We start from the raw sequence: 27749 nt of genomic DNA, 5'->3' as shown, positions 1-27749 counted from the left end.
TTTAGGAGTACGCTATACAGAGTAAAGAGATACCTTAAAAAAAACTTAATTTGAAATATTCCTAGACTTACAGGGAGCTACACTCAGGTTCCTAAAGTTAGCATCTATTACAACACACTTATAAAAACAAGTCTTATAAAGACAAATTTTTCCACTAATACCCTTTCTGTTACAGGATCTGATCCAAAATATCACACTGCATTTAGTTTTCATTGTTTCCTTACTGCACCCCAACCTGAGTTACTCAGTCTTTGCTGGTTTTGTAGGGCATTAGCACTTTTGAAGAGTAACAGTCAAGTGTTTTGTACAATGCCCCTCAAACTGAATTTCTCTAATGTTGTCTCATGATTACATTGGGTTTATGGGTTTGAGGGCAGGACATCACAGAGGCAACGTGCCCATCTGTAAACAGTATTACATCACTGCATGTTATCAATGTGACTATCACATTTGATACTAACTTTGGTCCCTGGGAAAGGTGGTGTCTGCCAGGTTTCTCCACTGGAAAATATTATAAGACTTTTTTTTAAGATTTATTTTGAGAGAAACAGAGAGAAAGCGAGATACAGAGAGACACAGAGAGCTCGTGAGTGTGAGCAGGGGAGGGGCAGAGAGAGAGAGAGAATTCCAAGCAGGCTCCGAGTTCTGTCAGCACAGAGCCTGACATAGGGCTCAGACTCATGAAATGAGAGATCATGACCTGAGCCAAAATCAAGAGTCAGATGCTTAACCAACTGAGCCACCCAAGCACCCCATAAGACATTTTTCAACAGTGTTTTCCTATTATCCTTTCAAAAACCCCCCATTTGTCCCATTAGTTTGAGGAAGAGTCATTATCTCTCATGTGTTACCTAAAATGCCTAGTTTAAGAGATCAGCTAGTTTTTTGTTATTTATTTATTTATTTAAATAAAACTCATGGTTTACAACTCTTTTGCCAAGGGGAACAAATTCACTGTTAGGAAATTTATTTTAGAAAACTATTTGTTTCCCAAACTTCTGGAGCTCCATAATAAACTCTCCAGAAAAATGATAAGCAAACCACAAAGGATCTTAGAAAAGAAAATATGATCAACAGTTTCAGAAATTTCCTTGGACCTAGGAATTCTACCTCTAGGAATTTAATGTACGGAAATAGTCCTGAATGTGTAAAAGTATATGTACATGAATAGTCAACCCAACATTATGGAAAATATACATAGTTGTTAAAAACAGAAAAATAAGACTGGGAAGATCTCTAATTAGTATTTATTATTACATAAAAGACAAATATTATAGAAAAATATGTATAGTAGGATCCCCATTAAAAATGAAGATACAGGGGCACCTAGGTGCTCAGTCGGTTAAGCATCTGACTCTCAGTTTCAGTTCAGATCATGATCCCCTAAGTTCGTGAGTCTGAGCCCCACATCAGGCTCTGCACTGACAGCACAGAGCTGCTTGGGATTCTCTCTCTCCCTGTCTCTCTGCCCCTCCCCCACTCATATTCTCTCTCTCTCTCTCTCTCTCTCTCTCTCTAATTTTATTTTGAGAGAAAGAGAGAGAACGCAAGTGGAGAAGGGGCAGAGAGAGGGGTGGAAAGGGAGAGAGAGAATTCCAAGCAGGCTCCACACCACCAGTGCAGAGCCCAATGAGGGCCTTGAACTCGTGAACTGCGAGTTCATGACCCAAGCTGAAGTCAGAAGCTTAACCAACTGAGCCATCCAGGTGCCCCCAAAATAAATAAACTTAAACACACACACACACACACACACACACACACACACACACACACACAAATGTGCCTAAATGCATTAGAGAGGGATGTCAGTAACATGGCAAACTTAATTTCGGGAAATGAGAGTAGAAAGAGAGGATGAATAGGAACTTTCATGTTTTGCTGTCTGTACAATTGAATCATTTAAACGTTTTATAATGAAACTGTGCTTATAAATTACTTACATAAAAGATAAAATCTATGAAAGTTACCAAATATGTGTATTAAAGATTGTTTAAAAACATATCCTTTATGTTTCCACACCTATGTTCACAGCAACATTATTCAAATAGCTAAAGTATGGAAGCAACTCATTGACAGATGGACAAATATACATGCAATGGAGTATTATTCACTCTTAAAAAGGAAGGAAATCCTGATACATGCCACAACATAGATATCTTGAAGCTATTATGCTAAATGAAATAAATTAGTTTAAAAAACACAAATATTGTCTGGTTCCACATATCTGAGTTACATAGTCAAAATCAGACAGAAAGTAGTGTGGTGGTTGCCAGGGGTTGAGGAGATGGGAGAATGGAAGTTACTATTTAAATTTTTAAAAAGTATTTATTTTTGAGAGGCAGGGAGAGACAGAGTACAAGCAGGGAGGGGCAGAGATGGAGAGGGAGACAAAGAATCCGAAGCAGGCTCCAGGCTCTGAGCTGTCAGTACAGAGCCTGATGCAGGGCTCAAACTTACAAACCGCGAAATCATGACCTAAGCCGAAGTCAGACGCTTAACCTACTAAGCCACAAAGGTGCCCTGGAAAGTTACTATTTAATGAGTACAGTGTTTCATTATAAGATGAAGACTTCTGTGGCTGGAAGGTGGCCATGGTATCACTGCACTTAATGCCAACGAACTATATGCTTACAATGGTTAAGGTGGTAAATTGTATGTGTTTTTAAAAATAATTTTAAAAGCTTTTAATTTAAAAAGTTTATCACTTGCTTAACGAAGAAAAGGTGAAGAAATATTAATACATTCAAGTTGCCTACTTCACATCTCTAGTGTGTCTAAGAGCTAGCTCACACTCCACATACCCAAATCTGACATCCTCACCTCTCAACACTCACCCCAAACCACTGTCTTCACAGTCTTCTCCACATCAGCTAATGGCAGTTTCACCTTTGCTTAGGCCAAAAAGCTTGGAAGCATTCTCAAGTCCTCTTTTTCTCTCTTGTTCAACATCTTATCCATCAAGAAATTCTGCCAACTCCACCATCTACCATCACCATTCCAAGGCTACTATTCTGGCCTAACTTACCATAAACTTCAACTGGATGAGAGCAAGACCCTCCAACCTGGTCTCCCTACTCCTACCGTTTTCCCCAGTATAGTCATACTTTCAAACAGGACCAGCGAGAGATCCCTTTTAAAAACCAAATCAGATCATATCACTCCTATGCTAAAAATTCTCCAATGGCTCTATATCTCACACAGGATAAAAATGCATCTTCTTAAAAGGGCTGACAAGCACTACATGATCTGGTCTCAGTCCCTTTACCACTGACCTCATTGCTAGTATTGCCCCCTTGCTCATTCTATGACAGTCATACTGGTTCCTTGCTGTTCTTCAAACAGGCCAAGTACACCTTTGGTCTAGCTACTCTCTGCTGCAATGCTTTCCCCGCCATGATAATTGCTGGTTAACTGCTTTGTCTTCTTCATATCTTGGCTCAATTTTTTTTGTCAATATGTACTATACTGACCATTCTCTTTAGTGTAACTGCTACTCTTATTAGCTGTACAGTTTTTTATCCCCCATAGCACTTACCACCTTCTAAAAGCCCACATTACCGAGGAAGGCAGTTTAAGATGTCAGCATAGGAAGACCTGAACTCATCTCCCACACAACAAATTTACAGCCAACTGTGAAATAACTCCCCCTGAAAAAGACCTTAAAACTAGCTGAACATAGGGGCGCCTGGGTGGCGCAGTCGGTTAAGCGTCCGACTTCAGCCAGGTCACGATCTCGCGGTCTGTGAGTTCGAGCCCCGCGTCAGGCTCTGGGCTGATGGCTCGGAGCCTGGAGCCTGTTTCCGATTCTGTGTCTCCCTCTCTCTCTGCCCCTCCCCCGTTCATGCTCTGTCTCTCTCTGTCCCAAAAATAAATAAAAAACGTTGAAAAAAAAAATTAAAAAAAAAAAAAAAAAACCTAGCTGAACATCTCCTCTACAGTAACGGATAATTAGGCCACATCAATACAGGTAGGAGAAGCAGAGATGGGTCTCACCAAACACCCTTCCCCTGTCGTGGCAACTCACAACTGGGAAGGATGTCACAAATAAGGAGTTTCTCCTTGTGGAGCAACATGATGTGCCTCACATCAGGCACTTTAATCCTGGGGACCTACACCAGAGAGATGAGGAGCTTTCAAAGTAAGTGGCTTTGAAAAACAACAGGGCTTACATCCAGAAGAACATAGGGCTATAGGAAATGGAGATTCCACTCTTAAAGGGCTTGCCTGCAGACTCACTCACCCTGGGACCCAGCACAAAAGCAGCAGTTTGAAAAGCACCTAGACCATATATGAATGAGATTCACTTGGTAATCTTAGAGTATCTGCCAAAGGGTTGTTAGGACTCTCTCTAGGGACAGATGCACTGGTGGGTGCCATTTTTGTACTCCCCTCAAACCTGCTTAGAACAGGTAGGTACACCCCACACAGGGATGCCCCTTGAGCACCTGGCTCTGGTGCCAGAGATGATTGTGTTTCTGGTCCTAGCAGGTCTGAAACATTGGAGTGATAGTTCTTGGTGGGCTACTACCTCTAGAACACTGCAGAGATAGCAGTCCAAAACACAACCTTGTGTGAAAAAGGATTATTTACTTGTCCTGGAGCTTCAGTTGGATGGGTACTACATACCTAAAGGACATGCCATCCTCTCAGGGAATGTAGGCCAGGGAACATTACCTTTTTGTCCTCCCTTGGCCTTGCCATAGCGCACCTGTTCCTCCCAGAAATGACCACATTGCTTGGTCTGGAGGCCAGCAGGGTTTAGGATTATGGTCCCGCAGGACTGTATATATTTGCATATCTTAAAAGCTGCCTGAGGGGTAAGTTTTCAATTAGCTCGAAACTGGGGCTGACTGAGATCCCACATTCTGTAAGACTCAAAAGGCTAGCGACTCCCTCAACAACTGTAGCCTATCAGGAATAAATCACATTGCTTAGGCAATCACAAAATTTTGAGAAATAACAAAGGGTAAGGTTACCAATAAAGTTCATCATCTATACAGGCCACTCATCCAAGACTGAGAGAGACAGGTGTTTCGCCTAATACACAGAAATGAAAAGAGTCAAGCAAAATGGGAAGACAAAAGAATATGTTCCAAATGAAAGTACAAGATATGCCCCTCCCCCCTAAAACCACTTAATAAAAAAGAGAGAAGTGATTTACCTGATAAAGAGTTCAAAGTAATGGCCATGGATAAACACATTAGAACTTTAAAAAAGAGTTCAAAATATAAGTAGCAAACAGAAGTCACAGATCTGAAGAATAACAAATAACAATCACAGAACTGAAAAATACACTAGAGACGTTCAACAGCAAAGTAGATGAAACAGAAGAAAGAATCAGTGATCTGGAAGACAGAGCAATGAAACCTCACCCAAACAGAGCAGCAAAAAGAAAAACTTTAAAAATTGAAGATAGCTCAAGAAACTTATGGAACAACAAGCAGATTAACATTCTCATTATAGATGTTCCAGAGGAGAGAGAAAGGGTCAGAAAACTTTCCTGAAGAAATAATGACTGAAAACTTCCCTAACCTGGGGAAGAAAATAGACATCTGGATCTAGAAAAGCACAAAGAATTTCCCCCGCCAAAAAACAAACAAACAAACAAAAAAAAAAAACAAAAAACAAGCCCAAAGAGACCCACACAAAGACACATTATAATTAAAATGTCAAAAGTTAAATAAAGAATCTTAAAAGCAGCAAGAGAAAACATAACTTGATATATATATAGGAACACCCATAAGACTATTAGCAGATTTCTCAGCAGACAGTTTACAGGTTAGAAGGGAGTGGCATCATATATTCAAACTGCTGAAAGGAAAAAACTTCCAACCAAGAAAACTCTATTCAGGATTTAAGGAGAGATAAAGAGCTTTCAGACAAACAAAAGCTAAGAGTTCACCACCACTAAATTGGCCGTACTAAAAATGTTAAAGGAACTTTAAGCTGAAAAGAAAGTACATTAATTAGTAAGAAGAAAAGAATAAAAACCTCACCAGTATGGGTAAATATATGGTAAAGGTAGTGGATTAATCATTTATAAGGCTAGTATGAATTTAAAAGGTAAAAGTAGTGAAAATAATGATAAGGGATACACAAAATAAAAAGATGTAAAATGGGACATTAGAAATATAAACATGGGGGGCAGGGACTAAACATGTGGTTTTAGAATGCATTCACAAACCTAACTTCTTATCAATTTAAAATGGACTGTTATATGTGAGCATCATGGCAACCACAAAGCCAAAACCTACAGCAGACATACAAAAGATAATAAAAAAGGAAATCTAAGCATAATACTATAGAAAGTCATAAGAGAATAAAGTCATAAGCCAAAGAGAAAACATTCCCAAACTCATTATGAAGCCAGCATAACCCTGATACCAAAACCAGACAATGACAATACACACACACACACACACACACACACACACACACACACAATTGGCTAATATCCCTGACGAACAGAGACGCAAAAATCCCCAACAAAAATGATAGCAAACTGAATTCAACAATACATTAAAAGGATCATACATCATAATCAAGTGGGATTTATCCAGGGATGCAAGGATGGTTCAACACCTGCAAAACAATCAACGTGATAATGCGATATAGCACATAACAAAATGAAAGCTAAAGTCACCGTGATAATCTTAATAGAGAAAAGGCATTTAACAAAATTCAACATCTATTTATGATAAAAACTATCAACAAAGTGGGTATAGATGGAACGTATCTCAATAGAATAAAGGCTGTATATGACAAGCCCAGAAGTAACATCATACTCAATGCAGAAAAGTTAAAAAAGTTTTTCTTTAGATCAGGTACAAGACACATATGCCCAATCTTGCCAGTTTTATTGAACATGGTATTGGAAGTCCTAGCCAGAGGAATTAGGCAGGAAAAAGAAATAAGACATCCAAATTGGAAAGGAAGAAGTAAAACTGTCACTATTTGGAAACATGATTTCATATACATAAAACCCTGACAGCTTCCCAAAAACTGTTAGAATAAACAAGTTAATACACAAAAATCTGTTATATTTTTATATAGCAACACCAAACTATCAGAAAAACTAAGAAAACAATCCCATTTACAATTGCATCAAAAAATAGTAGTAAGCTTAACCAAGGAAGTGAAAGACTTGTTCACTGAAAACTATAAAGCACTGATGAAAGAAACTGAAAAAGACACAAATAGATGGAAAGTTATTCTGTGTTTGTGGATTAAGCAAATTAATAGTTAAAATGTCCATTCTATCCCAAATAATCTATAGATTCAATGCAATTCCTATCAAAATTACAATGGTATTTCTCACAGAACAATCGGGGTGCCTGGGTGGCTCAGTTGTTAAACATCTGACTCTTGATTTCAGCTCAGGTCGTGTGCTCATGGTTTCTGAGTCTGAGTCCCTCATCTGGCTCTGTACCAATGGTGTGGAGCCTGCTTGGGATTCGCTCTCTGTCCCCTGCCTCAAAATAAATAAATGAACTTAAAAGAAAGAAAGAACAACCAATTCTAAAATTTGTATGGAACCAAAAGAGATCCTGAAGATGTCAAAGCCATCTTCAAAAAGAACAAAAATGGAGGCATCCCCTTCCCTGATTTCAAAGTATATTACAAAGCTCTAAGAATCATAACAGGATGGTATTGGGATAGAAACAAAACACACGGATCAATTGAATGGCATGGAGAGCCCAAAAGTCAACTCATACATATACTGTCAATTAATTTATTACAATGGAACCAAGAATATACAATGAGGAAGGACAGCCTCTTCAATAAATGGTCTTGGGAAAACTAGACAGCCACTTGCAAAAGAATGAAATCGAACCACTTTCTTATACCATATGCTAAAATGAACTCAAAATGGATTAAAGACCTGAAACTATAAAACTCCTGAAAGAAAACATAGGTGGTAAGCTCCTTGACATAGGTCTTAGCAACATTTTGGCTTTTTTGGGTTGTATCCAGTTTTGTTTTTTGGATCTGACACCAAAGGCAATGGCAACAAAAGCTAAAATAAACAAATAGGACTACATCAAATTAAAGGCTTCTGCACAGTGAAGGAAACCGTCAACAAAAATTTAAAAAGCAACCTACTTAAATGGCATACTAATTGTTATTTAAAAAAATGAAATCTTGCCATTTGTGACAACATGGATGGACCTTGAGGGTATTACACTAAATGAAATGAGTCAGACAAAGACAGATACCATATGACTTCACTTATCTGTGGAATCTAATAAACAAAATACTTGAACAAACAAAATTCCAAGATACAGAGAACAGGGTGGGATAAAAGGGTAAAGAGATTCAAGAGGTACAAACTTCAGCTCTAAAAGAAGTCATGGGAATGCAATGGTACAGCACAGTGACTACAGGCAATAATGTATTGCAAACTTGAAGATAAGAAAGTAAATCTCAAAAGTTCTCATCACAAGAAAAAAGCTGTAACTTTGGTGAGGTATGGTAACTAGACTGACTGTGGTGATCATTTTGTAATGTATACAAATGTTCAGTCCTCATGTTGTACACCTGAAACTAATATATTGTTATATATCAATTATACTTCAATCAAATTAAATCAGTACAACATTTATTTTGTTTGTTTATTGTCTGTGTCTCCTGCTTAGACTGTAAGCTGTGAGAAGGCACTGACATTTGTTCGGATGTATCCCAGGAACATCACCTGCCACACAATAGATGCTCAATAAATAGTTTTGAACAAATGAGCTCTCGAGACCTGAGGCAAGTTTCTCTTCATTTGCCTACATTCTTAGTTTCTAATTCAAGAGAGATATTTTCTAAATTCCAACAATAAGTAGATACATAGCTGTTTTAGAGCCCATGCAAAATTCGAAACATTTCCATTCTTATCTCAACTTTTAAACATTGAAGCTCATTTCTACACAAATTCTAAATACCGGGGCGCCTGAGTGGCCCAGTTGGTTAAGCATCAGACTTCAGCGCGGGTCACCATCTCATGCTTCATGAGAGCCTGCTTTGGATCCTATGTCTCCCTCTCTGCACCGCCCCCCTCAAAAATAAAAATAAAAATTTAAATGAAATAAAATTAACATTCTAAAAAAAAACCAACCAACAAATAAACAAAAACAACCAAATTCTAAATACCTAGGAAAAACTTTTACACAAGTAGTCTTTCCACAACCCAGCAACAGACTTCTAAACATCTGGAATTGTGGAACTATCCAGATGTCTTGATAAAAACAGCAGCAGCTAAAAATCCCAGTAATCGACTCAAATGTTTCCATCCATCATAATCTGTAATTTTATTTTCATTTACTCGAGTCGCTAAAATGCACCGTAGGCTGCCAATGTTTCAGACTTATGATGATGCTACCTAAAATTATAGAATTTTGTAATTGCCAGAAAAAGCAGATTGCTTGAGGTCTTTAAAGTTCAAAAGCAATATGAATTCAAACTAAGTCTTGAAGGTAGTAACTGCAGATATTTGATATTTTTCAAGGCCCCATAGCTGGATGTGCACAGATAAAATGTGTAATATGTGTAAAAAGGCAATTGTGATGACTGTATTTTTCTTAAGCAAATGCAACATTGCATGTATGCAATGAGATCAGAGAAATGTATAGCCTCTAAAAACACAAACATAATTTGTTTTCAAAATAGAAATACTTTATGTTTCTGAAACATGCTCCATAATTATTTACCGAGTTTTTTCTCCTATGTATAAGGAAAGAAAAGGATAACTTTTTTTTGAATGTTTATTTATTTTTGAAACAGAGAGAGAGAGAGAGACAGAATGCAAGCAGGAGTGGGGCAGAGAGAGAGGGAGATACAGAATCCAAAGCAGGCTCCAGGGTCTGAGCTGTCAGCACAGAGCCTGACATGGGACTCAAACTCACGAACCGTGAGATCATAACCTGAGACAAAGTGGGACACTTAACTGACTGAGCCACCCAGGCACCCCAAAAGGATAACATTTCTAAAGAATGCTTTGTGGTCCCTTAAAAGTTAGAATTCTGTTAGATTAACTGAAACAAAACCACATAAGCTTGTCGAAATTCCAGTACTGAGTAGATCACAGCTGAGGCCCATGCCTATAGTGCCTGTTATGGAGCTGACTACATTTTATCACCCCAGTTTAAATGTTGGCCTAGGAATCTGTTTCCCTTTTCAGTGTGACCATTTGTTAGGTCCCATGAATCCCTGCACAGCAGTGCGTAAGTACACATTCCATGATGACTTCCGGATTGGAGCTGGCGCAGTTCTGCAGAGCCTTGGCATGGTATTATCTTGGAGACTAAACTTCCTCCAGCAACTTTCTGCATCAGGAAGGGAGCTGGAGGTAGCTCTTCCACCCCTAAAACCATGGTCTGATGTTCACTTTTTGATTATATTCAAATAAGAATATTGGTCAAGATTGTAGCAAGCTCTGGCTATTTAAAGCACAAAGATTATTCTGTGTCTGCAGCCATGACTAGAGCGGAAGGTGGGAGTAAAGAGAAACCACAATCAATTACATGTGGGGTTTTTTTTTTTTTTTTTTTTTTTTTTTGCCTACTTGGAGAGGGTGGTTCTAGCTGACACCATCCAGAGTTGGAAGAGGTCCCAAGCCTGCTGTGCTTCATCTGATAAACTGTTTTCAATTTACAATAACACCCATTTCTTAGCTCCTTCTTTCTACTGCAAAGGGTAAGCAGATGGATTAAAGTGGGCCCTAGATTCATCTAAACACCCTGCATTACTGTTGTGCCAAAACTTTGGCATACTGATTATTGTAAATAAAAATTACTTAACAGACAGCCTGTGCAAAGACACTCAGAGACTACTCTGTCCTCCTGAAAGCAGAAAAAAATATCTGCTATGTCGAAAGTACCAGGCTATGTCCCTGTACCAGGAGTTAGAGGTGTCTTTATTACCAGAGATAGGGAATTTAGAGCCCAGAAGGCTGCATAAATAACCCCTTTTATTTCTTTTTTTTTTGTATTAAAATAGTTTTTTTAATGTTTATTTATTTTTGAGAAAGAGACAGAACATGTGTGAGGGAGGGGCAGAAAGAGGGAGACAGAATTCAAAGCAGACTCCAGGCTCTAAGCTGTTAGCACAGAACCCGATGTGGGGCTCAAACTCCCAAACCATGAGATCATGACCTGAGCTAAAATTGGATACTCAACTGACTGAGTCACCCAGGTGCCCCACAACCCCTTTTATTTCTTACTAATCTACTACATCAGCCCAAATTCTTGGGAGCTTCAATTAGTAAGGAATTCTAAAGTTTTCTTTGTTCAGTCAATTCCTCACAGCTCTATAGTTTCTTTGTCTAAAAAGTATAAAAACTGCCTGCTTTGGTCATTTCTTTAAGTCTCAATTTTATTATTGGGCCTCTGTACACATGTGTAAAAGTTGGGCCTTTTCTCCTGATAATCCATCTTATATAAATGTAATTCTTAGTCCAGCTAGATGAATCCTGGACAGAAGAAAATTTCTTCCTCCCCTTCAGTACTCCACGTGATAGGATTATCAAGGTAGTGGATCAGAGGACCAGATCCTTTATCTCTCTCCTCCCTCGAGCTTCCTAAGGCCCTTAACACTCCTTGTCTGCCTGCCTAGCCTGTCTTTGCCCTGACCACTACTTAGCTTTTGATTTACTGCCCAGCACTTTTTCATACTGGCTTACTTTCTCTGCACCTTCATGTGCTTCAGTGCCTAATCCCTCCATGCCTTTCAGGGATTCCCAATAAACTGTCTGGGATAAATTCTTGCCAAATAATGACTCTCTTGCAAATTCGTATGATAATTTGCTTATAACTATATGGCCAACTACAAACATGAATCTCTATTCAATAAAGGTAACAACAGCATTAGTAATGATAAAATGATGTCTGACATTTGATGTGGAGAATTTACGGCAGATAATTTTAATCCCCAACGATTTAATCATTATCTTTCACCTTTACCATGATTGTAAATATATGTCCTAGACTCCATAAACCTTTTCAAATTTTCCTCCATTTCCCATTAATCACAATTGCTGTTTTGACAATGAATCATTTTCTGAAGAGCATGTTTGTGTTTATGACCCCTTAAAGAAATTCGGTTTTTAATTTTAACAGGTCTCATCTTTATGCCTCCAAAATACAAGCTGTTCTGTAAGCAATGAAAATATCTAATAAGCAACTGCAAAGAGAATAATAACAAAACCTATCAAGTTACCACTTTATTTCATTCTTTGTTTTATCTGTCTCTATGTTAATGTACTGAGTGAAAACTCCCTAATTAAAAGGGCCCAGGAAGCTGCTAATTACTGGTGACAGGCAGACAAATAAACTGTAATCCTTACCCTCATGTAATTCAAGATGTAAAAGAGAAAAGAGAGGGGCACCTGGGTGGCTCAGTTGGTTAAGCATCCAACTCTTGATTTCAGCTCAGGTCATGATCTCACAGTTTGTGAGATCGAACCCCTCATTGGACTCCATGCTTCAGCACATAGCCTGCTTGAGATTCTCTCTCTCCCTTTCTCTCTGTCCCTCCCCCCTGCTCATGCGCGCTCTCTCTCTCTCTCTCTCTCAAAATAAATAAATAAACTAAACTGAAATAATAAAATAAAATAGAGATATGCACAATTCCATAGGTGTCTGGAATGCTCACCTTCCCCTGCTTCCCCAGGGCCCTTGCTAAGGTCAACAAGAAGCGACTGCACCAGTCTGTGCACCAGCTAAGAGCCTGCACGATGGCCATGGCAGGGACCAAAGAGGAGAGGAGAGCCTATGAGATATACTGAGGAAAGCATCGGTAGGGGCTGGCCGAAGAAGGGAAGAAAAGAGAGGAGTAAAAGCTTGCTTAGGCTCCTGGCTAATGTGACAAGGAAACACTGCCTTTCCTTTTAAGTAAGAATGCAATAATACAGTTGTGTGTGTTAAGTTTCAGGAGCCTGTCAGAGTGTCCAGAATGAATAGCATGCCCTGGTATTCATTAGGTTCAGCCATCCCTAAACACTCCATCTGCCTCATTTTTCAAACTCATTGTTAACATTTTCAAATGTATTCCCTTTGATACCTTTTAAAAAATACCATTTCATTGCCTTTTAAGGTGGGGGGGCGGGGAGTCTATTTGCCTAAGGCAGAGCCAACTGTACAGAAGCTATGCCCCATTTTTTGTTGTCGTCTTTGGTCTCAGTAATTATGGGTTAAACCACTTATCCTTCTTTCTATAAGAAGGACTAATTTCTTTAATTTTATTAATAGCAGTAACAAATATCAGTCAAGTGATTAGGCTAGAGGGAGAAGAAAAAGCACTTATTGAGAGCCTGGAGAATGCTTTTGGGTATTTGCCAGTTCCTTCAGGACTCCACAGGGTTCAAGCAGTCCACTAAAGAGCCCAGGCAAAAAAACCACAGCAATCTTCATAGCACATACCACACGTCCTAGGGCAACTTTTCCCGCAATGTGTTCTGGGAAACTCCACTCTGGCAACGGGAACTCTCATCCCCCTCCCCCACCACCCCAATCCACTCCATCCCCCACTACCACCATCACAAATGGACAACGACTCTGGGTGAAATATTTGTGACCTGCCAAATTTTACAGCTTTACCTTGTATCCTCATGATGCCAGTGGGCATATTATGGGCTACAAAAAGCCCTACAGTAAAACAAAACAAAACAAAACAAAAAAACAACAAAACAAAACAAAACCCGTTTGACTTTGAACCCAGTATATGTCCAGGAAAACTCGTCATTATAGATGACAGGTCAACATCCCATTGGAGCTAACGTGTCTTGGAACACGTTTTGGGAAAAGTTGTCCTAGGGACTCCTTCGTTCTGACAGCTATAGCCCTGGTGATTCCCCCCCACTTTCCCATCTCCATTACTGGCATCTCTTCCTGACGTTGCCATCATTTTGGCTGCCTTCGTGACCCTGACTCAAACTGAGCTGAAACTCCAACCTGTCCTTGGCTCTGGGAGGTGATGCTGCTGCTCCCAGCTCTGAAGGTACACTCTCCCACAATGTGCTGACCACAAAAGCAGCACTAGGGACAAGGCTCTGATTGCTTGAGTCCTGCACGTGGAGTCTCAAACTGGAGTAGCTCCTGGATGAGCCCAGGTGAGATCACAACTCTGGAATTCTGCCAGTCCATTTTCTCTGCACCCCCCATCCGCCCCTCCCCTGCAAAATCCCACATTTTAGCAGACTTGAAAGCATACAACTTAGCAAACACAGAAAACTCTGCAAAAGGACTTTTCCTCCCCTTTAAAGTGGTTATAAAATAGGATTAAAGTATTACAATAATTAACCATGCAGAGAACAGCCATGTGTAGAATACTGTGGGCATTGTACAGTATTGTACAGTGATACATTGAAAAAAGTATCCTAAGACCCCTGAATGTAAAAGCACATTACTGGCCTTTAATTCTGCTGAGTCACAAACAGATCCAACTAATCATTTGCTCTGTGACCTCCCCAGGGTCACACCCCAAGATCAGGCAAATCTTGATCAGTACATTTGACAGGAAGCTTGACTTCTTCCTCAAGACTTATAACCCATACACCAACAGGGAATTAGAAAAGGTTATGCTCCCTGGAAAGAAACTAGTTTTCAAATTGGCCTTTTCTCAACTGATTTGTTCTCTAAACACCAAGAGGCATTTGTATAAATGCAGTGCAAGGCATAGCTTCAGACAGGGATATATTGATGCTACAAGATATACTCTTCAGGAACATACATTTTGTCACAAAAATATTAACAATCATAACTTGGAATTTCGTAATGCTTTAAAACTTACACAGTATATAACAAATTTGCTTGTAAATACTACTGTTCTTTCTGTTATATGCATTATTTATATGCATTTATTTGCTTTATATGCATTATTTCATTTGCTCCTGTCAAGAATCCTGTGAGATAAAGGCAGGCAGGCAGGCAGGCAGGCACTGTTGTGTTCATTATGAAGGTGGTAAATGGGGGTGGTGATACATGGCGGTGGTGGTAAGTGACTAGGCTGATGTCAGAGGTCATATCTACATGGAATTTCTCAGTATCCTCTGGACAGGCACTCCGGCTCATAATTCTTTGGCTTCACTCAGCACATAATCAAGTGATTACATCTGTTATATTATGGCTATGCGCCTTGATCCTGTGCCTCTATTTCAGCCAATACTGCAGCCAGTAGCTTCAAAGTACCCAAGGTATTAAAAAATCCTACTTAAGAAATACTAGGTAAGGGGTGCCTGGGTGGCTCAGTCAGTTAAGTGTCTGACTCTTGATTTCAACTCAAGTCATAATCTCACAGTTCATGACATCAAGCCCAGCATCAGGCTCCATGCTGTCAGCGTGGAACCTGCTTGGGATTCTCTCTTTCCCTCACTCTGTGTTCCTCCCTCCTTTCCTCCCTCTCTCTCTCAAATAAAAAAATAAACATTTAAAAAAAAGGAAATATGAGGTAAGAATTTTGATTTGGGGTAACTAAATAGATCAAGACACAGTTCCAGTCTTCTCTGCCTCTTCCCTGTTTGACCTCCTCACTTGCCCTTCACTTCTTGACATTTTTCATCTCCTTCCTCTGCTGACGTCAATAAAGCCTCTCCATCATATACTCTTAACCATTCTCTTTGGAGACCAGTGGGCCTATCTCTCAGGTTCCCTCCATGACAGTCCAGTGCTACGGTTCAGGGCTGCACTGTGGCTCCTGCTATACCTGACCCAGACTCTACAAGGAGAGGCCAGGAAAGACCTCATAAGGCACTTTCACATAGGTCCTACCACATTTCACTTTCATCATCAACAGAAGTATGTAGGACAGAGGTCTGCATGTTATAGTAAGGTTGGTAAATGATGATAAAGCCAAGAGTCACATCAGGGGTTTGGATTCCAAGGGCAGTGCTCTTTCCACTACAACTGGGGTCAGGCCCATTTACATTTTGCACTGCAAATGGGCTCATGATCCGGAACACTATTTCCAGTATTTGCTCTGTTTTGCCAAACACTCCACTCACCACATATAAGCGCTGTAGTGATCTTAAATCCAAATGAATTGAAATATTGTTCTGAGAAACCAAACATACTCTTTAATCACTAAACACCCTAGTTATTGCAAAAACCAAGTTTAAGAAATATTTTTTAGAAATAAAGTCTTAGAATCTGCTCTAAGGAATTAAGATAATAAATGTCCTCAGAGCAACTCAGATCTCTATTTACTTCAAGAATTCTGCCAAACCCAGCAATTATAGCCTGCCACAGACTTCAAAGAACTGAAGTGCATTTCTTCTCCATAGCTGGCATGCGTGCAATTTTTCCCCCTACTGGAAGACTGGTTATACAGGTTGGTTGAAGATGAGAGAAAACATGTTAAAAGTTGCATGTATGTGCTAATTCAATAAGCATGTACTTAGTACCTTGCAAGAGAGGGCATCAAAACAGGAACAGTAAGTGCCAGTGTAGTGATCAGTGTTTAGGATCACTAAGATCCTCATCTTGCTCTTAAGTTCAAAGGAAGTTTAAAATGCCCCTCAATCAGGAGACTGCAAGCTACAGCCCATGAGTCTCTCAGTGGGAAGGTTAAAAGATACCTGATTCAAGGTTTGCAATTTATAGCTCACAGGGCATATCTGGCCCACCATTTATTTGTGTCAATGAAGTTTCATTGGAATACAGCCACACTCATTCTTTTATATATTGTGCATGATGCTTTTCACTAAATTGGCAGAACTGAGTAGCTATGGCAGAAATCCTATGTCCCACAAAGCCCAAAATGTATTTGTGATGTGGCCCTCTGCAGGAAAGGTTTGCAGACCTTGACCTAAATAATCAAGTCAACAAACCATGGATTAATGGTGAAGTGCTATATAAACACTATTACTACTATAGCACTATGTTAATATTATAATTTTCCAGAACCAGTCTTGGCTCTGTCCCCAGCTAGCAATGTGACCTTGGACAAGTAAAAACCGCTAGGTTTCAGGAAAGTCATTAACAGCATCACGGCACAGTTGATCTTACATAGTATCTACTACATCTGGGCTTACAGATGACTCAGGAGTAAACTAACAGTGTTACAGAGTATGATCTTTACTTTCTTATCGATCTTAATCCCAGATGCCTGGTATGCTATTAATTCAGTTACCTAATTCTTTTTAGTAAAAATTATCTTCCCCTGCTATCTCATGCATATGAACCAATAAGCCAATAGGTCATGCTCTTGGTCAATAATTCTCAACCACAAATCACTGTGGAACTTTAAAAACAACAACAACAACAAAACACCTGCAATACCTGCACAGAATTCTGGGTCAATGAAATCATAATCTCTAGGGACCTAGATTATCCAGGGACCTGGAGTACCTGGGACCCAGGTATCCGTGTTTTAAAGTGATTCCAATGTGCAGTCAAGGTTGTGTCATAACAGGCATGGATCAAATTAGTATTTGCAGTGGAAGCTGTATGAAATGAATCTTTAAATGTTAAGCTGTTAAGCTGAAGTTCTACCAAAATTATATCATAAAACAGGAGTACCATAAAGACCTAGTGAAATTTTAATAGAAACAATTTAGGCTCACAACATCGATTAGCTCCTAAGTCACAGCCAAAATTTATATCTCAAGAATGAGGCCCTCTTCACCATGTGGTAGATAAAGTAAGATGATCTGATTTTAGAATCCACTGCTGAAAAACAAAACAAAACAAAAACAAAAACAATGGTGTATATGAAAAGCTATCAATTAGAAGCCTTGAGAATTCAAAAGAGGGAGATTATTCCTGGCCAAGTAAGGAAAGTTCGGCTATGAAAGGAAGCTTCTAAAACAATAAAATTTAAAAATTTTATTGACTTCATAAACTCTGAAAGAAATAAAAACAGATGTAAGAAAAGAACTTGAAGGGCAAAATAAAGTTGTTTTTTTCTAAGAGCTATAGCCAACTCATTTATTCAAGATGTCTGGTTTATAAATTAACCAGAATCTTGGCTTTTCCTCTTCCTTCAACCCAATGCCAAACTATTTTCCATTTATTCACAATAAATTTATCTGCAGATCCAGAGAGAAGAAAATCAAACTGGCCAAAGTTTTGTAAGGTTTGACAAAGATGTTGCTAAGACCGAACAGACCTGTTAATTATCTTAATCACAAGCAACAAGAACTGACTACTGCGCCTCTTGACACATACACAAAATAGATCCTTTTCATAACCAAATCCTTCCTGACTTTGCTGATTTTCATTAATTTTGCACCTGCTTTTCTGAACTTGATTTCTCTGAACCTGATTCCCAGCAGCTAAAACATTCCAGCCTGACACTCTCTACTAACCAGTGTCTGCAAGCATCTGTCTGCCTACTTCACACTAAATCACATAAAATTACTGGCAGATTTCTTCCCAGCCCACTGTCTTCTTACACTTTGTTTTGCAGTTACCGACACTGTTCATTCACTTTGCAAACCTGGGTTTAGCTTCCTGGCAGTCATGGATAAAATGAACTCTACCAAGTAGGAAAAGTTCCTCAGGGCCAGCCAGTCCTTCACCCTGAAAGCCACTTATTTAAACATAACCAATACAATCTCTATAGCCCAGCATCAGCCAAACCTACTGTGGGAAGCAAGGCTAATGTTTATCTGGAAGTGCATTTTTTTTTTCCTCAGAGAAAACAGGGTGGCTTAGTAAAAGGGCAAGGTTTTGACATTATTATTTACTTTGTGACCATGAGAAAGTTGCTTACCTTTATAATGACATTTTTTTCTCCTTTAGTGTCATTGCTTAGGTTCAGGTCACAGGTAGATAGATGTGGACCTCAGTACTTCTATTTGAAGAGTGGCAATTTTTTAAAAAACCTGACAAGGTCGGTGACCTTGGAGACAGTCTCTTATCAGTCCCAACCCACCTTTTCATTTCGATACCCTTTCTTTTAAGACAAACATTAATATAAAGCCCATTTTACTGAAAATTTAATATTTAACAGCTTACCAAGTTAGATATTTGCTTTCCTTACTCCCTGCTGTGTAATCAGACCAGCAGGCCTTGCGGCCTCGTATTTTTCCCTGGCTGGGTTCTAGACCAGGAGTACAATAGCATTGTGTGTTCAGCTTCTAACAGTGTAGGGGATTGTTTCAGTCACGCAAAACTTAAAAAGCAAATATTCCATCTAGCTTTTCTATTATTTCCTTTTTTTTTTTTTTTTTTTGGCTCGCAGAGGAAGTTAGGAAGAAAAATAAGCCAATTCATCAAATATAACCACTTTTCTAATTCTGAATTTTAAAACTGCATTATATAATTCATGTTTAGTTATGTCTAATAGGACTGCTCCCACAAAGAAAAAGTTTCTTTTATTCATTCCATGATGAAACCAGTCTCATTACTGCTCTTGCTTAATATCCTTTAATGGGACTACAAGACCTGTAGCAAAAATTCTGATTTGCATAAAAGACTTCACCATCAGACATCGGCCTACTTGTAAAGGCTGCACATCTACTCACAGCCACACACAGCCTAATGCTGCAACCATATTCCCACCTTCTCCATTCCTGGAACATAATCACATTCTTTCATTCTACATATATGTGAAGACCCCTAGTGGATACCTGAAACCATAAGTGGTACTGAATCTTGTATTTACTCTTTTTCCCATACATACATACCTAAGATAAAGTTTATTTTATAAATTAGGCACAATAAGCGATTAGCAATATTAATAAAATAATTATAACATATTGTAATAACAGTTCTGCGAGTGTGCTCGCTCAGTCTCTCAAACTATCTTGTCCCACACTCACCTTTCTTCTTGTGATGATGTGGGATGATAAGATGCCTGTGCGAGGAGATGAAGCGAGATGAATGACGCAGGCATTGTAACATACTGTTAGGCTACTAGTGACCTTCTGACAATACATCAGAAGAAGGATCATCTGCTTGTGAAACCATGGATGAAGGGGGACTACTGGACAGTTACCTTCCTCATCTCTAAGCATGTCTCCTTATCACTATCCTGTACTTAAATAAGTTAGTGAATTTTAGACTAAAGAAATATAAAAAAATATCTTTTTGCTCAATATCTTCATTCACTATTTTGCTATTTTCTGCTCTAAATTAGCAATTCTGATAGAAATAAATCAAGAAAAAAATTTATTGGGCAATGTTAAAAGAGAAAAACTGATGATATTCTACATAAATTGGTAACTTCACAAGTTCAATAGTCATTGGGGGCTTACATTTACAAAGTAATGAAAATAATCATTTTCAAGCTTTATGTACTTCTTATTACACTCTAAGTAGATTTCCTATTTCTAAGAAGTCACGTGATCTAACAATGTATCATTATTACTCTGATAAATATATTATCATATAGCAAATCATCATTCATAGAACTTAACTGCTTGTTATAGATTTTTAAATGTGGGTCAATTTCCAATTATCCAGATGGATTTGGAAAGAAATTGTATAACGTATAAACACATAAATAGTTCACACACTTTAATCCATGAACTGGTTTTCAAGCTTTGTAAGAATTTATTTAGAGGAAACATTTCTAGATTGTTACATTTTATTCTATCTTCTTTCTTTTCCTTCTTTCCTTCTATAGGAGAGTTTCAAATTTAAATGCCTTTAAAGGCAGGAGGAAAAAACCCAAGAAAAACAAAGAGGGGAAAGTATACCCTTAATATGTAACAAAACATCTTAAACATTTTATTTTCATCTTGCCATAATTTTCTCCATGCAGACAGTTCCCCAAATTTCCTGCTCTCACACCCCAAAACCTCTCCCATCTGTTTTCTCTCCTGCAACACAGCCCTATAATTCATAATCCAAAACCATTTATTGAGCCCATCCATGACTTCAGTGCCACCCCCTTTGTTCTGTTTTTTTTTTTTTTTTTTAACATTTATTTATTTTTGAGACAGAGAGAGACAGAACATGAACGGGGGAGGGTCAGAGAGAGAGAGGGAGACACAGAATCTGAAACAGGCTCCAGGCTCTGAGCTGTCAGCACAGAGCCTGACGCGAGGCTTGAACTCACAAACCACAAGATCATGACCTGAGCCGAAGTCAGACGCTTAACCGACTGAGCCACCCAGGCGCCGCTGTTCTCAGTTCTTTATAAACTGTTATCAGCTTGGCCTCCAGTCTTCCAACAGAAAGACACTCATTACTCAGATTCTGCTCAACAAGGAAGACCAGAAACTAATTAGCACAATATTTACTCTATGAAAGAGAACTGAGGGGAATAAATGAAAAACATGACAAATATGTATAATTTATTGACTTCTCTGTATCCCTGCTCATTTAGCTCTAAATTTCCTAACAGAAAAGGTTATGAATATTAGAAAAATACTCATTCATATAACACATATTAACGAAGCACCCAGTATCTATCAGTCACTGTTCTAGGCTCTAGGGATATAGCAGTGAACCACAAAACAACAACAAAATATATTACATAAATGCTAGTTGGCATAAAGTGCTATGAGGAAAACAAAGCTGGGTAAAGGAGACAGAGAGCTGTTGGGCAAGGTAGTTCAAGGAAGGCTTCCCCAGTCGGGTGACAATGAGTGGACCCAAAGACAGTGAGGCACACAAATATTTGGGGGATTAACATTCCAAGGGAAAAGATAAAACTACAAAAGCCCTAATGTAGGAGTACAGAAGTGTTCAGGGAGAAATCAGAAAGACAACATGGATAGATAAGAATGAGCAGGGAGCACGTTTAGCATCGAGGTCAGAGTTAACAGGGTAGAAGCTAGGGTCAGGAGAGGCAGGACCTTGTATATCGTCCCTGACAGAATTGGGAATCCACTGAAGGGTTGTGAGCAGAGGAGAGACCATGATCTGTTTTCCATTTTTAAAGAAGCATTCAGGCTGCTGGGTGCAGAACAAACTCTAAGTAGTCAAGGGAAGGTAGGAACCTATTGGAATAATCCAAAGAAAACTTGAGTGTGGCTTGAAGCAGAGTAGCAGCAGTGGACATATTAAGACATGGTCAGTTTGAAGTCTCTTGAAACAGGATTTGTTGACAGATTAGATGGAAGAGAAAAAGACTGAACAAAGGCTAATGTTTTTGGGGGTGCCTGGGTGGCTTAGTCAGTTACGTGTCCGACTTTGGCTCACGTCATGATCTCTCCATTCATGAGTTCAAGCCCCGCGTTGGGCTCTGTGCTGACAGCTCGGAGCCTGGAGCCTGCTTCGGATTCTGTGTTTCCCTCTCTCCGTGCCCCTCCCCTGCTATGTTCTCTTTCTCTCTCCAAAAATAGACATTAAAAAAAAATTTAAAGAAGAGCAAGGTTTTTGGCCTGAGTCTAAGAAGTAACAGATGATATACAATGATATGGAGAAGGCCACAATGACTTAGTGGTTTTTTTTTTTTTTTAATTATTAAAAAAAAAATCTTGTCTATATTCATTCTCTAAGGGGAGAATGAGTGGTTTTCTCCAGGACAGGTCTTAATAACTACCATGTAGAACAACCAACCTCCATGGCCAACACTATGTTTCTCCTCATAGGCATTTTCCCTCTGCTGCTTCAAAATAGGATCAACCAACTACAGAACCCTGGTCAATTAGCAGAGCGGAAAAAATCATAGAAGGACCTGATCTAAACAGGGCTTAACAGGTACTGTGGTAGTGGACAAGTCAGAAAATATATTTAAATCAGGGAGAAAACCTTTCAAAATATATTTCAGACCAGTAAAAATTAGCTCCCTATTTTATAAGCAAGAAAGAACACAGAGAGTGAATATGATTATCAGAGGATAGATCAGAAAGGAGGTAGGGACCAGACACCTAAAAAAAGGCTTTGTTATTTTTTGAATGAATGGTGTTCTAGCATCTACGGAGAGGCGGCCAAATTTAAATCTCACTCTTGGATTACAATGTAAGTTACATTATTTTGGATGAAAATGAAATGAAGACCATATTATTATCCCTGCAAAGATTAAACAATACTTACTATTGAGTCATTGATCACGCTATTTTCACTTTTCAATTTCCATGTGAGAGTCTGTCTAGAGGTACACGTTTTAAAAAGGAAAATCTCTTCAAGTCATTAAACGAAGATAAAACTTTTACAAATAACATGTAACTATGTGTATGTGAAATGTTTTCTTAGACAACTTACTGGCAATAAAAGTAAACCACTGGTATGGGCAGGAAGTGCTCTATTACTGTCTTTTCAGTTTAAAAACCTTAAAAGGAACTTGTAAAGCGCACACTATGGTAGCAGCCACTCACTACAGGGAGGTGTCCATTAGAACAGAAAATTCTAGTAGTTTTCTCTCCATCTGAGAGCTGCCTTCCAGGAAGGAATATTAATTCCCTCCAATCAACCCTAACTGAAGACGGAATGAAAAGAGAGAGCAGCTATTTCAAGGAGAGAGAGAGAACTTCACTAATGGAGAAAGAAAAATACTTCCCTTTTGTCAGTTTGAAACAATTTTTCATATTTAGAGTATGATGGGAAACCATGGTGAGATCATACAAACCTTGAGCTTACTTACGCAAGAATAGTAGAACCCTCACAAAGGAATCAAGCCTTCCACCTACATGAGGGAGGAAGCAGGAGCAGGCAAGGACTGGGCTCCTCAATCTCTAGCAACTACTAGAACCTGGGAGCAGAGCCAGCCAAGGTTGTGGGGCTCCAGGAGGGAGCCTCAGCTTGCCTGCAGCAGTGCTAGGACCAACCCTTCCCTCGCGCTTCTACACTCCGTGCAAGCTCCACTGAGGCCAAAAGAGGAAAGAGTGACATCAGAAAAAAAAAAGAGAACCTTGGTAATTGTGAAGACTGCCTGTCGTAAGGTGCAGCTCACCCTGTTTAGCAATGTAGGCATTCTTCGGGAGGGTTAATACCCATGCAGAAACAATGGGAAAAGAGCTACACAAAATGAACCCATTTCAGCCTTAAAAAATATTTTTAGCATAAATTTCCTGTCACATGGTTATATTTCTACCACACAGTAGAATTTCATTCCTCTTTCAAAGTCCATTTCTCATTTATATGCTCTCTAGAATACTAGAGGAAGGAAACAGTAGCTTAATACCAGTAACAATTTAAAAAAAAAAGTCCAGATCTATGCCTATCTCTGCAATGTTATCTAATGTAAAACACATAACACTCCTCTGAACTTTACTAAAACAAGAAGGCTGGGATGGTGGGGTTTGTTTGAACAGAAGAGTGCTCCATGCAGTAGCACTAGAAAAGGATTAGTAGTAAACATTCCTTAGCTTTGTTCACACTAGAAACTGAAGGGGAAAAAAAAAAAAAGGAAAGAAAATTCTTGCTTTCTTTCTCTGCATTCTTCTCCTTACTGACTGAATTTTTAAACTGTCCTAATGTTACTAAGAATGAGTCAGAGAAATAGAACTTAAATCAATATGTACTTTGCTAGCCCAGAGACGCCTCCTGAAAGAGCCAAAAACCCTGAAGATACTACATATTTAATGTGAAAGTTGAAAAATACCGTGAACCCTATTCTTAACATGAAAACAAAACCAAACTCTCTGCCACTTATAAGTCCCTTGGCATGCTGTGTTACCAACTGACCACTCTATTAAAAAACAAAACAAAACATAAGAAAGATACAGCAGAAAATGAAACCACTTACCTTGATCAGTGGACGTGACTTCACATATATTGATAATTAGTTTACTTTGGTTTGAAAAGAAAATATCTGTCTTTACTCTTTCAGAGATCATGGGATAACATCTCACTCCTGGCTTTAAAACCTCTGCTAGACTGGAAATCACACAGAGCAGCCAGGAGCCCGCACCAGTGCCCTGTGTACCTCAGGGCATTCTCAGACCTTACTTCTCAAAGACAACCTCATGCATAATATGCCACACCCCCAGAGGAAGGGCTGCTGCAGGGTTTTCATGAGACCAAGTATCTGGTGATACAGAGACGTCTATTTATTACGGTAAAATAAACAACAACAGAGGCACATGGAAGCTTCAAGTGAACTAGAAATGCATTTGGGAATAGGATGGTTTATAAACTGCCTAATTCCTTAACTGTTAGTAATGCTCTCAAAACGCCAGCGTGAAAACAGTTTGTTTCCACTTTAACTGGGTCCATGCCCTGGACGGAAGAGGTTACAGACTCTGGCTTCACAGGCTTAAGACGTTAAAATGTCATTTTGGATGATCAAAAATGCTATTTTGCCACTTTGACGTTCCATTTTACGACAGGTCATGGAGCTTGGTGAATAAATACTACTCATAGATTTCCTAAGTAAACCAAGTTTTGTTATTTAGAACACTGTACAATTGGTATAATATTTATTACTCACTTTTCTATATCTTTTTATGTTTGTATCATTCAACAAGTACTCGAAAAATTCCTCATATCCTGAAATATTAGAAAATGTCAATTAAAATATTTATAAGATCACAGTGAAGTAACAGGCTATACAGACATCCCTCTCATGGTTAGAAATAACCTCTCCAATCTCCTCCTCATTGTGTCCATAGGCAATCAGTGTCACAGTCCAGTTGCATCAAATCACTTGGATGGCATTTAAAAAAATTTTTAACATTTATTTATTTTTTGAGAGAGCGAGATGGAGCATGAGTCAGGGAGGGGCAGAGAAAGGGGGGTACACAGAATCCAAAGCAGGCTCCAGGCTCTGAGCTGTCAGCACAGAGCCTGACACAGGGCTCCAACTGACAGACCGTGAGATCATGACCTGAACTGAAGTCGGACGCTTACCCACTGAGCCACCCAGGTGCCCCTTGGATGGCATTTTAAAACACACATTGCTGGGGGAACCTGGTGGCTCAGTCGGTTGAACATATGACTTTGGCTCAGGTCATGATCTCACGGTTGGTGAATTTGAGCCCCATGTTGGGCTCTGTGCTGACAGCCCAGAGCCCGGAACCTACTTCAGATTCTGTATGTATGTGTCTCTCTCTGCCCCTCCCGCTTACACTGTGTCTCTGTCTCTCTCTCAAAAATAAATAAACATTAAAAAAGTTAAAAAAAAAAAAAAGTTGCCTGGGGCGCCTGGGTGGCTCAGATAGTTAAGCATCCACCTTCAGCTCAGGCCATGATCTCATGGTTTGTGAGTTTAAGCCCCATGTTAGGCTCTCTGCTGTTAGCACAGAGACTGCTTCAGATCCTCTATCCACTCTCCGCACCGCCCCTCCCCCCCCCCCCCCCCCCCCCCCCCCCCCGCCCCTCTTGTGCTCATGCTCTCTCTCAATAAAAAAATAACCATTAAAAAAAATAATAAAACACAGATTGTCCAGTCCCATCTCCGCAACTGAATTCAGTCTGTGGTGGAGCCCAGAATTTACATTTTTAACAAGCTCCCAAGTGACAGGAACGCTACTGATCTGGCACTGCACTTCAAGGACCACCCTAGGAGAAGTACTAGGGCAAGAATTTGCCTGTTTGGAGTCTTGCCTCATTCACTGAGGGCCTAAAGCCCTGGCTCACTTGCATCTGCTTAGAACTGCTTGATGTCAATGGCAGGAGGGCAATACCCAGGATGAGGTCTGAGGGGCTGTGGAACAATAACTTCCACCTGCTCACCGGGAAGGGAGTGGTTATCAACTTAGTAATTCTGAATAAAAGAAATCTACTTACATATTAGGCCATGAATAGGTTTTAAAACTCATCTAAAAAGAAGGGATAATTTGAAACATTAAGAAAAGGAGTCCAAGAAAGAAGAAATCGGAATTGTCTTTTAGTTCCTTTGCAAACTCCACCCATGTGTTTGAATTTCACAGTGGCAGGAAAACTGTCTATATTGGATTCCAAGACCACTTAGACTTGGCAAATTTCAGTAATGTAAAAAACAGAACGTTTCCCTGTCATAAAAATGCTCCAGTTGATGTGTTTTCTGAGCTTTGATAGCAATGTTTAAATTATAAATTCAGGTTTGGTTGTCAAAAAAATAAATACCTTTTCTTTTTTTTTTTTTTTTTTTTTTTTTTTTTTTTATACTTAACATTTACTTTTGTGCCAGGGGCTGCTGAGCACCTTCCATGCAGCACGTCATTAAATCCTCACTGTAAGGCAAAAATGAGTTATCACTATAGAGGAATAATTCAGGTCAGGTAGGAAATAGTAATTACCATTTTGTAGAAGAGAAAACTAGATTCAAGAGGTTAAAAAACTTGGCCAATAACACTAGTAAAACAACAACCTTTAAGAAGTTAAATTCACTTTTGTACAATAAATTAAGATATAATGGAATCCACTTTTGAATTTTTATAGAAACATGATTTGTAGCTAGTAAGTGATAATAAAGTATAACTTAGTGTAAACTCAAGTGATAATAAAGTATAACTACTACTATTGACTCTCACTGGCCACAAGCGGATAATCTGCAATTATATTCAGCATCAAACCGTAAACTTGTTTTCTTTTTAATCCAGAAGAAATTTTATTTATTTTTTTTTACTTCACATTTTTGTTTTAAATTCTAGTTAACATAAATGGTAAAATTGGCCTCAGGTGTAGAATTTAGTGATCCATCACTTACATATAACACCCAGTTCTCATCCCAACAAGCATCTACCACAAACTTGTAACTAAATTCTAAGCTCCCTAATAATAGCCAGGGCAGTTTCTTACAAAGTTAAACATGCACTTCCATGTGACCCAGCAATCACACTCCTAGGTACTTGCCCAAGTGAAATGAATACTTACATTCACACAAAAACCTGCACATGAATGTTTACAGGGGCTTTACTCATAGTCACCAAAAGCTGGAAACACCCAATCATCCTTCAATTAGTGAATGGATAAACAAACTGCGATAAATCCATGCGATGGTCTAACATTCAGCGA

General features: G+C 39.0%; 1 protein-coding gene and 2 long non-coding RNA genes across 8 annotated transcripts in view; all 3 read right to left on the bottom strand.

The window, feature by feature from the left end:
- Window positions 1-27749, bottom strand: part of FGD4 (FYVE, RhoGEF and PH domain containing 4) — a 285834-nt gene that overhangs the window by 144723 nt on the left and 113362 nt on the right. The window lies entirely within an intron of this gene.
- LOC125918943 (uncharacterized) lies at window positions 3549-5571 on the bottom strand. The gene is made up of 2 exons (XR_007456629.1): window positions 3916-5571; window positions 3549-3665 (listed from the first exon to the last, which is right to left on the bottom strand). It is a non-coding gene; the product is annotated as an uncharacterized LOC125918943 (long non-coding RNA).
- The window catches only part of LOC125918944 (uncharacterized), a 23286-nt gene continuing 22384 nt past the window's right edge, over window positions 26848-27749 (bottom strand). Inside the window, exon 2 of the long non-coding RNA XR_007456630.1 lies at window positions 26848-26965. This is a non-coding gene — a long non-coding RNA (uncharacterized LOC125918944). The remainder of the gene's footprint in view (window positions 26966-27749) is intronic.

The sequence above is a fragment of the Panthera uncia genome, chromosome B4 (assembly GCF_023721935.1).
Source record: "Panthera uncia isolate 11264 chromosome B4, Puncia_PCG_1.0, whole genome shotgun sequence".
In the NCBI taxonomy this organism is placed as follows: domain Eukaryota; kingdom Metazoa; phylum Chordata; class Mammalia; order Carnivora; family Felidae; genus Panthera; species Panthera uncia.
The sequence above is the reverse complement of the archived record's forward strand: the minus strand, read 5'-3'. Positions and strand labels throughout refer to the sequence as shown.